This window comes from Protopterus annectens, chromosome 3.part0 (genome assembly GCF_019279795.1).
Source record: "Protopterus annectens isolate FY-2018-M chromosome 3.part0, PAN1.0, whole genome shotgun sequence".
NCBI lineage: Eukaryota > Metazoa > Chordata > Ceratodontiformes > Protopteridae > Protopterus > Protopterus annectens.
Genome location: NC_056731.1, coordinates 1153267824 through 1153284472, shown reverse-complemented (window position 1 = coordinate 1153284472; position 16649 = coordinate 1153267824). Strand labels below are relative to the sequence as shown.

At 36.9% G+C, this 16649-nt stretch overlaps 1 protein-coding gene across 1 annotated transcript in view; it reads left to right on the top strand.

Annotated features, from left to right (window-relative positions):
- NECAB1 (N-terminal EF-hand calcium binding protein 1) overlaps window positions 1-16649 on the top strand; it is a 2535085-nt gene that overhangs the window by 2283942 nt on the left and 234494 nt on the right. The window lies entirely within an intron of this gene.

Genomic DNA, 16649 nt, shown 5'->3' with positions numbered 1-16649 from the left:
ATGTATTCTCAGCCTGTTCCAATTTTCTTAACCTTTCCTCCCTAATTATTTGCTCCCAATACCTTAGTTCCTTTGCAAATGCCCTGCAATAAATTCTAGCCCCCACTTGACCCTTGCCCTTTTGCCTTCCAAAATAAAACCCTTCAACTCTTGGTTAGTTGCTATCAACAATGTCTCTTCTGGTTGACAAGTATAAGCCTGACCTGTGTATAAAACTAACAGGATTAAAACATTTCACTGCTTGTATCTTGCTATCCATTTCCATAAAATAGAGGTTCCAATGCATCAGTTTTTGACTTATCTTTTGTTTAGTCTCTTCCCACATATCCTTAACTGCCATAACAGAATCCTTTTTAACCCATACTCCTAAAACTGCCCTAGATGCTGAGCGTGTCTGCTCTTCTCTGCAGTCTCACAGTGAGTGAGGTAGGATCAGAATAAGCAGTTGTATGTACACAACTCATCTGAGTGTTAATGCTACATGGCAATAGGCAACACAGGAAAAAGGATAAGAAATGCCATTTGTAGAATGTTGTAAATGTAAAGCTTCACGCTTCTTTTAAATGAATTTAAGTAATTATTTAATTATACTAATGAAATATTCATCTCCAAGTGATTTAAAGGTGATTACTTTTTTAAAATGTTGTTTTCATGATTTAAAATACAAATACAGTAAACCTGAGCTATCTGACTACCTAGTATAATGAGACTATTATCAGGTGTGAAGTAATGTTGTACCAGTAATAATGATGTTAAGAACAATCTATTCCACAATATCCACTTCAGATGCACTGGGTGTTGCATGTGAGCAGGTAGGTTTACTGTCCTCTCCATTCATGGTACAATGCTCCTTTTATTTGGTGAAATTTATACACTTAGTGGTTGTAGCTTCTAGGGTGGCCACAGTGGTGCAGCAGTTAGTGTTGTCGCCTCACAGCAAGAGGTTCTCCAGTTCGATCCTCAGCTGGGGTGCCTTCTGTGCGGAGTCTGCATGTCCTCCCTGTGGTCGCATGGGTTCCCTCTGGGTACTCCAGTTTCCTCCCACATCCCAAAGACATGCTGTAGGTGGATTGGATACTCTAGATTGGCCCTAGGTGTGAGTGTGTGTGCCTTCTGTGGAAGGTTGGGCGCCGGGCTGGTAAATCAACACCGTAAAACTCCACTGCCAATCATGAGTGGACAGGTGTTCCGCTGTGGCGACCCCTAACCGGGAAAAAGCCGGAAGAAGAAGAAGTGGTTGTAGCTTCTAATTTAATAATTCTATAATACTGTTGCTATATTACTGCAATATGTGGGCTCTGAGTCACACTCCCTAGCATTCCATCAGTTTTGAAACGACTGATTTAATGTGCTAGGTGTTTCTGTGAGTGAGTTGCATGTGCAGATACTTTATTTTTTACAGCATCTGTGTTTCAAACATTGTTAATATATACCATATTCCTCAAAATGCTATCATTAAAAATCCTTGTTAAAATCATTAGGAATAAAACAGCAAAGGACTTGAGTTAAAAATGCAAATACTTCAGTGATGAGTTCTTTATTCTGGCTCATAGAACTGCATGCAACTCATACTTGAAAATAAGGCAAAGAGCATGAAGCTGTCAGGTATAACCTAAGTTGCGTGCATAGCAGTCTCATATGTGGGCATGCTTACCTTGAAAGTGGTCCATTTTTTCAAAGACAGGACAGAGCTTGTTCACAACTGGACTTATTTCACTTGTTTTGCACAGATCTCTCAGTAGCAATGTTTTATGACATCAGTAGCTGAAAAAGATTCATGTCACAGACATGATATAGATTATTCCAGTAGTCAAGGTAGAATGCAGCACAAGTTTGTATTCACAGCAATGTGCTTTTGGCTGGAACTTCAAGCTTAATTTGGGTGACATTCTTTAAGTGACAGAAATGATTCTTGCTAATTGCATTCTGATCAATATTCTGTGTTTTCCTTCTCCCCTTCATGTATCGATCTAGTTGATCAGCAGCTTCTCAGTGTTGCTCTGGTCAATATTCTTCAGAACTTTGAGGTCTGTTTATTTCCAGCATCATATCCTGCCACTGACATTTATCTCCCACCAACTTGAGTAATATGGTCACCATAAATCCGAGTAGGGTTAGCCATATTTTGAGGATCTTAGTTCTGTAAGCCCAGCCCAGAAGAGAAGATATCTCAGAAGAGTTCTGTCACTGTAGTGATAGTGGTATACCTACCATCTCATGGACAGTTACACTATTTTTAGCATTTCTGTTTGAAAATAAATCAGACCTTCAGTAAGAGAGACAGCAAAGTTTACCTCTAAAGCCTCCTCCTACAACCCACCAGGCCTCTTCCAGACCACCACCACTCTGCAACCTCCAAGAGTGAAATAGAAGTGCAACAACCATGCAGTCGCAGGTCTAATCCATATACTTTGGGAAATCCCTGCCTTTTCATCAAAAATGTCCATAGTCCCATCCAAAATTTAGGCCATATTAAAAATATACCTCCAAAAACAAGCCCAGTGCAAGTGCTTGTAGTGCGAGGGACATAACCTAAACCTTCTAACCACCTCCACAAACTGCACAGTCTGTAACTCTTTTCTCATTCCCTCCAACTTAGCTTAGAATGGATAACATATCATCTTCCACTCTCACTTGTAAATAACATGCATATACTGTTAAAAGCATGTTTTCTCTCATCTAGTATATGTTGTACTCACTATATGTCATGCTTATGTGTTTTTAATGGTGTTCTCTGCAATATCTGCTTATTTATACATAAAGCAAATAAACACCACGGCAGAATGTTGTCACAAAACTAGTTTCAATGAAAGAACAAATAAAATAAAATAAAAACAAGGACTAAGCTCTCTGATGAAGCCCATAATGTTGATAGGGTGAAAGTGCTTAATCTTTGTTTTTATTTTATTTGTTCTTTCATTAAAACTAGTTTCGTGATGGCATTCTGTTGTGGCATTTATTTGCTTTTCTGAAGTTTGTAATACTCTTTTTGAGTGTTTCAGCTGGTTATTTTGCTTATTTATGTATGTCTACCCATTGTTGAAATCATATATTACCTCTGCGTGTTATTGTTGTCTGAATTATGATATATGCAAATATACCATACTTTGATTTTACTGTGATTTCATTTACCTGGGCTGTGTCTGAAATTGGTCCACTGTGATCAGTGCACTACCCAGGTAAACAAACTTAATGAATAATTAAAAGACACATAAACATCAATGCAGTGCACACATGCTGTCAGATATTGCTGGAAGACATTCATCGTATTACACCTTCCTTCTGTTTTAGAAGTGAGTGATGTATAATCACACCCTCCTCCTCACATGGAATGGGAGACTGTTACAAAGATGCCCACTTTTTCTCTTCCCAGACAAACATTCAGATATATAAATTAATTCTCATTCTCATTCATTGCATTAACCACAGTTCAGCTGCCTGTGCCCTGAATACAAAGAAGCAGAGAAATTAATGGTACATAAGTATCATAATGTCACCACGGGACATAATCTAGTGTAGATCTCATAAGTAAAAAAAAAAAGACAACAGACAGGTTCTAGCTATCTATTCATCTACAACCTGTAGGTGGTTTTCTCAGGTCTCTCCATACTAACTAGGCATTTGCAGAGTAGTATATTCATTACATTAATTCATTTATGTTACCTAAGTAACACACTTTTAATGCCCAAGTCTCATGTGAAACAGATAAGACAAGTAATAAAATAAGTATTCTAACCATTACGTGACTGCTAAGGCAAGGGGGTGCACCCCTCTGGAACCAGATGGCCAGGAGATTCATTTTCTTTTAATAAAAAAAAAAATATATATATATATATATATATATATATATATATATATATATATATATATTTATTATTTTTTTTTTTTAAGGGCATTCTTCTTTAAGAACACCCTTTGCATCCAGTCGCACAGACAGAACAGGTGTTTGTGACCTGTTTTCGTCTTCTCCATCTGTACGACCGATGGTTTATGGCTTCATCTTCTATGCCCATGTGGAATTTTAATTCCAGAAGATGTTTGGACTGCGGATGAATGTACAAGTGAGAGGTGCGTGCATGTGTGTTTTTAAGTCTTTAAGAGGTGTGTGTGTGTGTGTGTGTGTGTGTGTGTGTGTGTGTGTGTGTGTGTGTGTGTGTGTGTAAGAAATAGGTAGGTAGGGGTGTGTGGATGTAAGACGTAAGTAGGTAGGTAGGGGTGTGTGTGTGTGTGTGTGTGTGTGTGTGTGTGTGTGTGTGTGTGTGTGTGTGTGTGTGTGTGTGTGTGTGTGTGTGTGTGCTAATGCTATACTGTACTGTAATTTACTGGAAACACTGTATACAATGAGACTGAGAAACAAAAGTCTTAATTACCCAAGCCTGTGCTGAATAGGTGTCAGTCTCTCCCTTATGAACCAAGTCTTGTGCATTCAGAATGAATTCTCCAAACACTGTAGTTAATTTAATAAGGTTTTATTAATGTTCACATTATCCAAATACTATCTTCATTAACAGTACTGATAATTCAAATTGCTGCACATCATTCTGATTGTCCTGAACAACGTAAACTGACATAGTCTCTAGATGACTTGTTTTCTGTACTGAGGGTCAAGTGTTAGACATCTTCTCTGAAGTAACAGGTCAAACAAACTTACTAACCTTAACTGCCCTGCCATCATGAGCACAGCATATTATATTCCTTTTAGTCTCATAAATTTCCTTTATTTACTTTTTTTAACCTTGGTCTCAGGTTCTGTCTGTGCTTTATTAAAGAACATTCTGTAGCTGATCTTTTCCTTGAGAAAAGAACATTCTGTCTGCACACTTTATGCTTATCTTTTCCTCTTTAATAAACAGTCTTCCATGCTTGGCCAGCAGGGTTATTTTTCTTTCTGCTTAACTGTCTTTTATGCATAAATGAAATACAATTTATTTTACCCTTTAGCTTGTCTAATGTCTAATAACTATTTTAAAATGGAAATCCCTAATCTAACAGTTGCCCCTGAGGTTCCTGATGAAAGTCTACTGGAACCTACTCCTGTAGTTACCTTACATTTATATTGCTAACAACTGTATTTAGATTTATGCTACCTGATTTATAATTTGAAAAAAAAAAAGTTTATTTGGTAAACCTGCAATTTTCATTTGTGTCACTTGAGCATGTATGCCCTGTTTGGATTGAAGTCTCTTAACTTTATGATTTGATTTGTAACCCCATTTTTCTGGAGAAAGAGGTCTTGCAAAATTTATTTGTATTCTGTACCATGCTTTTTCTGAAACTGGAACTCTCTGCAACCACGTTTTTTTTTTAAACTTATACTTTATGATAGGCCAAAATTCCTGAAAATCGACATAACTTAGTAGCTGATGGTTGTACTTTATTAGCTGCTTGCAACCTTACTTGGTTACAGCCTTACTCCTGGGACTGGCAACTTTGCATTGTGCCTTTTATTATCATCTCCCTGCATGTCTTGGATTTTTGCCAGATTTAACTTAACCGTTGAGCCCACTTGGCTCACCTATACCTTTTACCTTAATTGTCTTTTACTGCATTGGATATAGAGGACATCCCCTCCTTGGCAGCTTTTTCTACCACATATTGTGTAGCCTATCAAGCATGATGGCTATTTTCTAAAGACTAATTGAAATCTGCACTAAAAATATAACTTTATAAGTGGTCTTGAAGCATAATTGCCATATTTTCTGCTAACTTGTGTCTATAAATTGTATTTAATGCTATTTACTTTTTCTAACTTTTATGAATATTTATGAGCTATAATAGTTTACTAAAACCTATACTCTCTGCATTTTAAGTCTGTACCTTTACATTGTCTGTTAGTGTCCTTAATTTCTGACTAATGTAAAGTGCACCGCAACCTGTAAATGTGCACTGTATTCTGTAAACTACTTAACAAATTAACCCTGCCCTTTTATGCCTTGAGTGCATTGAATAACTATCACTACCTATTATTTAAATAATAAGCTTATAAAAATAATTCTTTTACTTTACCCTTAACTAATGACTGAATAATGTAATTACAAATAAGTCTGCCACTTTACCCTTAACTAATGACTGAATAATGTGAAGTATTTTGAGATTTGACTGAAATGTACAATGCCTTGACTATCATTACCCATTATTTAAATAATAAGCCTGTAACAAAAAATAATTATGTTACTTTACCCTTAACTAATGACTGAATAATGTAATAAGCTTGTTACAAATAAGTCTGTCACTTAACCCTTACCTAATGACTGAATAATGTAATGTCTGTCACTTTACCCTTAACTAATAACTGAATAATGTAATAAGCTTGTTAGAAATAATTCTGTCATTTGACTGAAATGTACTATACTGGACACATAACTGAATATGAATGTCATATTCTGAAACTTGACTGATATTTACATTAGCATCTACTGAAAATTTAAAAATAGCTGTGCATATTCTGGAAACTAACAAAACCAAAAGAATATATTTTGCCAGTGTTAACTAAACACAGATACAAGCATAACTGAAACTAGTACATGTTATATCCTAACTAATAATATTGTACAATTGTCTGAAACATGAGAACATTTTGACAGTGTTACCTGAACACAAATAAATTGAAATTTATCTGAACATAGATAGACTGAAAACTACTACTGCTATACAATTGTCATGAACCTGAAACATGAATACATACATGATTGCTTTAACTTTAAACAAACACTGAAGAAATAACCAAAATACATAAACAGTTGCCAAATTTTGCTTTGCATGGTTCCAGTCGCTGATGAAGTAAAATAAGGCCTTTTTTTCATTTCTTTTGCAAGCAGATTAGCCAGAATTTTTGATTGTATTTAGTATCAGGACCTTAAAATAACATTTGCATCTTTAACAATTATAATCTGATAGCATTGCTTATTGCCCTGACTTTATTTACATTTTTCTGCATGAAATGCAGCATTAACATTTATAAACTGGCAGCATTACTTGCTGTGCTGACTTTATTTGTAATTTTAAAATAAACATACATTTTTTCTGCATGAATAAACATTTGCTGCTAATAAGCTCTTGCAAGTCTGTAGACAAACTGATTTTTTTACATTAAATTTTGACACAACACTTAATTTTTGTCATAATGTAATTTCCCAAGATGGTACTCTTACACTGGAGATGTAACAAGAATTCTCCTGTTATTCTCTTTCCAGGCTGATTGGCTTTATTTAAAAATCCAAACTCCAAAGGCTTGCTATTGACTGCAATTACCTTTGACCTTAAACCCTGATAGTGTGAAAACTGTCATGAGTAATGACATGTATGGTCTACTATCCTTTTTGACCTGGAATAAAGTCAAATGCACCAATTGATTTGGTGCTGAACTATCATAACCTTTATATATATTTTGAAAATCTGGTATGTCACTGGCAACATTAAACTGAACTACAGCATACTTTTGATTATCCTTTGGGCTCGAACTTTGTGCATTACTTACATTATTTGCACAGTCATTAACCATAGTGGGCTGCCTTGTATTTGAAAAGCTAACAATATTAAAATTAGTAACCTGTTTAGCTTTATTGGAAACAACTAGAACTAGGTCATTAATGCCAGCTTTTACACACTTGTGTTTCTATGTCCAGTATTTAGGACACTGTTACAAAAAAATTAACTGCTGGGACTGCTCAAGTCTGCTTTACTGCTGCAATACCAGTATTTACAAGAAAAATGTCATTACTGACATCTGATGCATACAAAATCTGTTTCTGTCTCACCACTAAATGGACAGCTTTTTCAAAGGTGTTGGCTGTAGCAATTGAATTTAACTTGATAGTTGTATCAAGTTTCTGAACTTATTTTAAATGAAAATCAAAGTAATAATGTAAGACTGTGCATTTTTGCACCTATATAAATCAGTTTTAACTGTTGAACTTTTTACATTTGTTTCATGCCCCTTAGATTTTAACATACTGTTCAGTGAGGGAAAGTCCACCCACTGTCTCAACATAACAGTTTCTTTAGCTGACATCATTTAACTTTTTATTAGACAAACTCCAAATAATTGTAAAACCAAATACTGATCAATGTAAAAGAAATCCAGGCCACCTTGTTGAGGTAAAAAACCATCTTTATATAAGCCAACAATTCCAAATATGAGCGCTTTCGTCTACAAACTAGACTTCATCAGATAAGAATCATGTTACATCTGCTACCCTCTCCTTAAATAATATTTCCCCTAGATTAATCAATTAACATTTAAAAGGGAACTCATTTTGAAGTTGAACTTTTCAAAAATTTACTATCTCTGTGCATTTGCCAAAATGCAGCTCCTGCAGAACAATTTCAAGGGAAAAAAACATAATAGCCTTGAATTAAAAAATATTGTACATGATGTGAAATAAAATGTAAAAAAATGTACATTTCTTAAATTTGTGAAATCAGATTATGGTGATATAGCTGATTTGCTTATAGATTTAAAGTTATATCTTAGAAAGTTAAATTTAAACATTTTGTTTAATAATAAGAATAACAGTTATAGCAACAGCAATGAAAATATTAACAGCAATACCAATAATTACAAAAAAGATGACCATAGTAGTATGCCTGTAGAATTAGTGAGAAGTAGTACATACAATCCACCCCTACACCCTGTATTGTTAACGGCCTGGATTTCTTTTACATTGATCAGTATTTAACTTTTTATTAGTACTGAATGTTGCAAGGATGTGCTATTACTGTCTACATTTTTTTGGATAAATAGTAAACTGTAATGCATTAAATGGATAGCACTGTCTTTAATTCAGCTTGCTAGGCTAGCTGTGAAATGAGCTGATATGCTTGGCAAACTGCCACCTATGTACAAAACATATATAATCTCAAACTGATTACATAATGTACTCTTTTATACATGGGATCTGAATTTTTAACTGTGCTGTTACGTTTACAATGTATCATTGACTTTAAATTTTACATTATATAAACTAACAAACATTATCTTGTCTCTGTCTATATTATGATATTGTTCATGCATTGCAACACTTTAATACAAAGCTCTTAAACAAACAATAATACAAAAAAAATATTTGCCAAACTGCAACTGCAAACCCTTTATTCTGCTAATTAATTTGACTGTTAGTTCTGATATACCTTACAAGACATAGAGGCATACTGTTACCCTTTTTTCTAACTGACCACACCCAATATGTCTTTCTTAGCATTTCAGCTGTGTCAGCTGAACTGGAATTTATTCTATCTTTAACCCATAAAACTGCATGTTTCTGACATAACCAATTCTTAAAAATCTGTACATTTGCACATATCTCTTTACTGAAGTCTAAACCATTATATACAAAGCTATTACACTTTGAACTGATAGCTGCTGTAATCTTTGACTTTTTAAATTCTGACAAGTCATTTGTATCTTTTTTATGTGCAACTGAAATCGATTTGTCTGTAAATAATGAAATAACTTTAAACCATGACAGATTAATGCTTTGATCTTTACAACTAGCTATGGAATGTATTTTTTTACTTAGCACTGAAGTCTGTTCTTCAGTTACAAAATGTGCACTTTGATTCCTTTTATCTCTCTTTAGTGGAATGTGAACTTGAGACATTGCTTGCGTGTTATGTATGTAGACTGTGTTGACATTTGTAATACTGCAACATACTTTTGTATTCTGAATTGTATGTATTATATTCTGAACATTTGTATGTGAAACTATACTACAACTGAAATTATTATGTTGAATTGCATGTGCTGAAGCATGTACGTTTAAACTGGAGACCATACTGACTTCTGAGTCATTAAACCTTTTGCGTTTAGACATATTTAACATTTTTGAACTAATAATCTTTAACTTTAAGAAAACATTTTTAAACTTAAACCAAAAATTTACTGACATTTTAACTGTTGCTGTATTATTTGGCATATTTACATGCAAAAAAAACTTTAATTAAGTAATTTAAACTTTGTTGAACTGTTAACTAAAAGGTACATATAAAGTCTTACATAATTTTATGGCTTGAAAGAAATGTGAGCCATCATCTGTAGCTTATTAACCTTTTCCTTGCCTCTTGACTGTATGACGTCACTCTAGAAACATGAAAGTCTGTGGAGATAATGTCTTTTATGTTCTGAAGGAACCCTGCTTTGATAATACTAGTCTGCTGAAGTTGTGTGAGGCTTTTCTGAAGTAAAGACTGGTGCTGCGCAATTTAATGCTATCTTAATGAGAAACTGTCATGCTGTAATTTTCAGCTTCTTCTGTATAGAGTTTACAGCTCTATTTATGGAAAAAACACTGGTATGCCGCTGAAATGTCTGTTGTGAAACAGTTGCTGTCACTTAAACTGTTAATGAAACTTTGAAGTTATTGCCGTAAAACTGTACTTGAAAAAATTTCTTACTGCAGCTGCTTTTGTTGAAGTTTGAACAAAACATGGAGTGCTGCACTTTGATGAAAACAGTGTTATTTATTGTCTGTAGAACACATGAAGTTGAATGAAACACTGTTATTCTGTAGATTTCTGTAGAACACACATAGTATAACCAAGTCTGGAAATGAACGATACCTTCACTGAAAGAGTAGTGTGTTTTACAGAGTGCTGGTGTAGTACTTCTGCTGTATAAGCAGTCACTGTGAACTTAAGAAAACATGCTTATACTGGAAATTGGATGTGAAAACGTTCAGCTACTTGCCAGGTTGTGAGAAGTGTATATATCTCTCCCCAAACAGCAGGTCACATTGGGTGCTATTGCAAACTCTGCTAATGCTGTATTGTACCGTAATTAGCTGGAAACACTGTATACAATGAGACTGAAAAATGAAAGTCTTAATTACCCAAGCTTGTGCTGAATAGGTGTCAGTCTCTCCCTTATGGTCAATCTTGTGCATTCAGAATGAATTCTCCAAACACTGTAGTTTATTTAATAAGGTTTTATTAGATGTTCACAATATCTGAATACTGTCTTCATTAACATTACTGATAAACAATTTAAATTGCTGCACATCATTCTGATTGTCCTGAACAATGTAAACTGACATAGTCTCTAGATGACCTGTATTATGTACTCAGGCATGCGTGTTAGACATCTTCTCTGAAGTAACAGGTTGAATGAACTTACTAGCCTTAACTGCCCTGCTATCCTGAACGCAGCATATTATATTGCTTTTAGTCTCATACATTTCCTTTATTTACTTTTTTTAACATTGGTTTCAGGCTTTGTCTGTGCTTTATTAAGGAACATTCTGTAGCTGATCTTTTCCTTGAGAAAAGAACATTCTGTGTGCATACTTTATCCTTATCTTTTCCTCTTTTATTAACAGTCTTCCATGCTTATCCAGCAAGGTTATTTTTCTTTCTGCTTAACTGTCTTTTATGCATAAATGAAACACAATTTGTTTTACCCTTTAGCCTGTCTAATGTCTAATAACTATTTTAGAATGGAAATCCCTAATCTAAGTGTGTGTAAGTAGTAGGTGTGTGTGTGTGTGTGTGTGTGTGTGTGTGTGTGTGTGTGCGCACACATGCAAGAGGGAGGTAGGGGTGTGTGTGTGGGTTTGTGTGTGAGTAAGGGGGGCATACCTTGCAATTATCTAGATTTTTGCCTCATACGTTCAGGTTGTTTCTCATAAAATTGTGTTTTTCTGACAAATCATTGAGGACTGAAGTCAGAAAATAATGGTAGACATTTGAGCTTTAGACTTCATATCTTTCTGAAAATGCATACTAATGCAAAAACTGTTCTAGGCACTTTCTAAGGAGTAGGAGGATATATGTGCCATACCTCTCAACTGTGCAGATTTTCACAGAATGTCCAGATTTTTGCCTTATATTTTTGGTCTGTTGTGTGTGTGTGTGTGTGTGTGTGTGTGTGTGTGTGTGTGTGTGTGTGTGTGTGTGTGTGTGTGTGTGTGTGTGTGTGTGTGTGTGTGGGTGTGTGTGTGTGTGTGTCTGTGAAATGTCCTAGTTAGAGTTAGCAGGTGGAATTTATTTTCAAGTGCATTTTCAAGGAATTGCGAGCTTCAAGGGAAGAGAAGTTTACTGTTGCTCATGCTAGGTCTGCTTAAAATGTACAACTGTTTTGTTCAAATGGTATCACTATTGTCATATAGAATTTTAAAGTGGTGTTAGTAGCACAGCAGGTAGCATACTTGCATCTTGATACAGAGGGCTATAGGTTCTATTCTTACAGCAAGTAGATTTGTATTTTAAGGGGGATGGGATGACCTGATTATGTCCTCCTTTGGATGAGATACCTAGTAACTATGAACCTGTTATCAGTTTGCTTCCCATTCCCTATTGCAATATAGCAGCTTATAATTTTTTTAATGTAACAGGCAATTTATTCTTCATGGGCAGCAGGCACTGACTTTGTAGAAGAAACACTGAAATATAAAGTTGTTTTCTAGCAACAACCTCTTCATTAGTTTCAGATCTCTTTAATGTGGAATTATTTAGATGACTTTTACTTCTGCAGAGATTGTGCATACTGACGAATATTGGTGGATTGTAATTACAGAGGTTTAAGTGGTCTTTTATGGTTGAAATGTTCTGAATTGGGCAGTTTGTCATTACTGGTTCATATGTTTTGTTTCATTGCTTACTGGCAAAATGTTCAAAACTATAAATTTAAAACACATTCTAACAAGTGGTGCTGTATTATACAAGGGGTACAGTTCAATTATTGCATATTATAATTGATTCACTTCCTAATTGTATTAAAGAACTTTTGCATGGTCCTAAAAGTGCGTACAAAGGGCCTATGATTTGAAAACAGCCCAAAGGTAAACTTAACCCACCACTGGCCAAATTCATTTTCTTTGAATGTGGATTTCAATGTTGTTCCAGTGAATGTGAGTTTCAAAGGTAGAGAAGTTTTAATGGTAAATCTGTTTTCATTGTAAGACTATTGCTTTGTTTAGCAAATGTCTATCAGTGCTTGTGCTATAAAATCTGAAATAAAATGTGTAATTTAAATCCAAATATCTGTAATCATTGTACAAGTAAAGCATAAAACAGTATGCACACTGTGAGTTTTGAACATTATTTATGGCAGCTGGGGAGAAATAGCCAAGTAATGGGACACTGGAATGGCTGCTTGGGGGGGGGGGGCTGAGTGGGGGGCTCTGGGTTTGCACCCCCTACAAAAAAATCCTGCTGGCTACCCAGGTGACTACTACAGAGAATGAAGTTCCAGCTCACGCTATATACAGGATTTTAAAGTGACTCCATTTTGATACATGTTTTGTGTATCAGAATGCATTGCTTACAGGAAAATAATTTGACATACTGAGTAATATATAATTCTTTGCAGTTAACTTATCTCTAAATGGCTGCCATGCACAATAAGTGAAGGATTTATTTGTCATTGTCATGCAAGGAAATGATAAAGTGGATTGTACTTAACTCTTCTCTCACATTCCCCTTCCTGATAGTGTCTTTCTTGGCAGTGGTCATGGTTGTTTGTTTCCCCTTCTCATTAAACCAAGTAGATTTCTTCTAACTTGATATCATAGGCTTATAGGTGTGTACTAGGCTAATTGACCTGGGGCCTTTACAAGCCTAGCCCATAGAAGTGCCCTGGCATTGTGCCGCCCGTCATTAGTTCCCAGAGCCTCGATCAAGTAGAGCCACTGGAGTGATCCCAGGGGTGAACCTTCTATTTCCCATCCACTCACTAAGATCTCTCTTGAAGAGGGTCAGTGAGGCACTCTGCCCGACATGTATGGGAAGTCCATTCGAGAGCATGGGCAGTCTCTGGGTTATGAACCTGTCCCTCCAGCATGTTTTGTTGATTGTGGTAATGAGGTTGAGGTCTCTGTAGCATGTGGTGAGGAAGGATCAGGATTTCTTTAGATGTAGCATTTCTAACAGAGCTGGGTCAAACATGGCTTTGTAAGTCAAGCAGAGATTGCCTCGAAGTAGATGATATGAGACAGAGAATAGCTGGAGGTTTTTGAATCTGTCCATGCAAGACATGTGTTTAAGGCCTAGGATCCTCTTCATGAGGTACTTTTGTGGCCTCTCCAGCTGTTGCAGGTGTCTAGTGAGGTACATGCCAAATGGCCCATTATCCTCTATGATTGGTCTAATGAGGGAAGAGTAGAGAGAAATGATGACCTCTTTCTTCCTGGATGCAAAACCATTGGTAATGAGATGTGCCACATAGAAGGACTTTCTGACCATAGTGGCAATGTTGTGGTCGAAGGAGAGGTTGCTGTCAACCTGTGTCCCCAGATCTCTTATAACACCTTCAGTGGGCTCCCATTGATGTGGTAATTAGTGGGAACTGAGGTTTTTCCCAAAGGGGGTGGCGACACATTTTTTTGGCATTAAGTTTAAGGCCATGGTTTCATCACCAGTCATTGGTCTCAATGAGGCCTTTCTGTAGGATGTCTGCATTACTTGGGGAGTTAGTAATGGCTCCCAGCCTGCAGTCATCTGTGAATTTGGTCAGCCAGAGTCCTTCTGTGTTGGCCTGGACTTCTGAGAAGTAGATGCCAAACAAGCGAGGATCCAGGACAGATCCTTGTGGGACTCCACTTATGACTGGTCAGCAGTCTGACTTGGAGTCTGCTACTTTCACACTCTGTGTTCTATCTGTGAGCCAATTTGCAACCCATCTAATAACATAGGGTTTGATGCCTAGTTTGGTGAGTTTATCAATAATTCTTGAGTGAGAAATTGTATCAAAGGCCTTCGCCAAATCGAGGTAGGCTGTATGAACTGCCTTACCTTCATCCACCGCTCTGGTGACTGACTCAAAGAAGTCAACCAGGTTGAGCAGGCATGATCTACCTTTCACAAAACCAAATTGTGTGGGATCTAGAGTTTAGAGATTCCCAATATCTCTGTTAATTAGGTCCATGACAATGCCCACCATAGCCTTACATATCAGACCTGTCAGGCTAATGGGGTGACAATTTCTAGGGTCTGTAGTTGCTCCTCCTTTATGGAGAGGAATGACTGCAGCAGTGCACCATTTGGTAGGGACAAAGCCTGAGGTGAGGCTGTGAGTGAACAGAGCACACAGATGTGTTGCCAGTTCACTTTGTAATTCATGTAGTCTACAGCCAGGCATATTGTTGGGTCCCATGGAAGCTATATTCTTGGCCTTAGACAATGCAGCTTTAACTTGTTCTGCAGTAATGCAGGGTCTCTGGCATTCTTCTGGTATTGAGATTGGTCCTTTAGGGGTGAGAGAGGGGTAACATTGGCACTGAATCTGTTGGCCAGTATGTTGGCAATATCTGTTGGCTCAGTATAGGAGGTACCATTGTGCAGTAACTCAGAGCAAAATCTGGGTATTACCATGGAGATTCTTGATATAATTAAAGAAGGCTTTGTGGTTGTTTTTAGTGTCTGCTGCAATTCTGCCTTCATAGCTGACTTTGGAGGTTTTAATGAGGGATATCAACTTTTTGTTGAGGCTAATAAGGGAATTTTTCCAATCTTGGGACTTCACTATTTTCTGCAACAGTTTCTTCCTTCTGTTGTAGAGTTTATTAATGGCAGGGGACCACCAGACTGGCTTCCTTTTTTGGAGGAGAGGGTCTTGGTTCTGTAGAGTATGGCTAGTTCCATGCATTTATGCACGTGTTCGTACAGTGCATTGGTGTATGATTTGGCAGTCATGCATCTATTTTCCATTGGCATGGGTGCTGTGAAGTTAGCCACCTCTGTTTTTAGGAGTCCAAAGTCTGCTTTGGAGAAGTTTTTCATGGTGGATACATTTGCGGGGGGGTGAGATGTGGATTTCCATGGTAATTCGTTTGTGGTCAGATCTAACCAGGGAGGAATTGACTATTGGTGTAGAGCAATGGTTGCCCATGTTAGTAATAGCCAGGTTAAGGATGTTGCTTCCTCTAGTGGGGATAAAAATAATCTGGTCCAGGGCATTGGAATTGATGAATTCCAGGAAGCATTGGGCCAGTGCATTGGTGCTTGAGTAGTTTTCTCAGTTGATGGAGGGGTAGTTGAAATCTCCTAATATGAGAGTGTAGGGTTGGACCTTGATAGATTCCAAGGTGCTTAGGAACATGGAGTGAGAGTCTGGGGACATGGTGGGGACCTATAGCAGACTATGACCTGGATCCCACTCTTACCAAATGTTAGTTGTACCTGAAGTATCTCAGATGCATTATGCTGGGCTACTAGTCTGGAGGTGTGCATATCCTTTATGACTATGGAGACACCACCACCTTTGTAGCTTCAGTCCATGTTTCGAGGCCGAAAAGGTGTGGAATGAGTAATAGCCTGGTAGCGCAGGGGTTCTTTCTGCCCCTTTAAACCAGGTCTCCGTTACAGCACAAAAGTCAATGTTCTCCATTTTGAGGAGTGCTTCGAGCTAGTGCATCTTGAGATTTAGACTTCTAGCGTTGAGCAGCATGACCCTCAGATAGCATTTATTTATAGCTGTTACAGTGGTAATGTGGTCTTTGGAACACCGCCTAAAAGAGCACTATAGGGATGGCAAGAGTCTTAGCCAGTACTCAGAAACCCAGGGATGACAGATGCAGACCATCTCTGGCAAAGCATTGAGGTCTGTCAATCATGTCATCCCAAGCAGACAGATACTGGATCCCCTTAGAATGACACCAGAAACTTAGCCAATTGTTGAAGTCAGTCATGTTTTCACAGTGTCAAATTGTCAATATAAA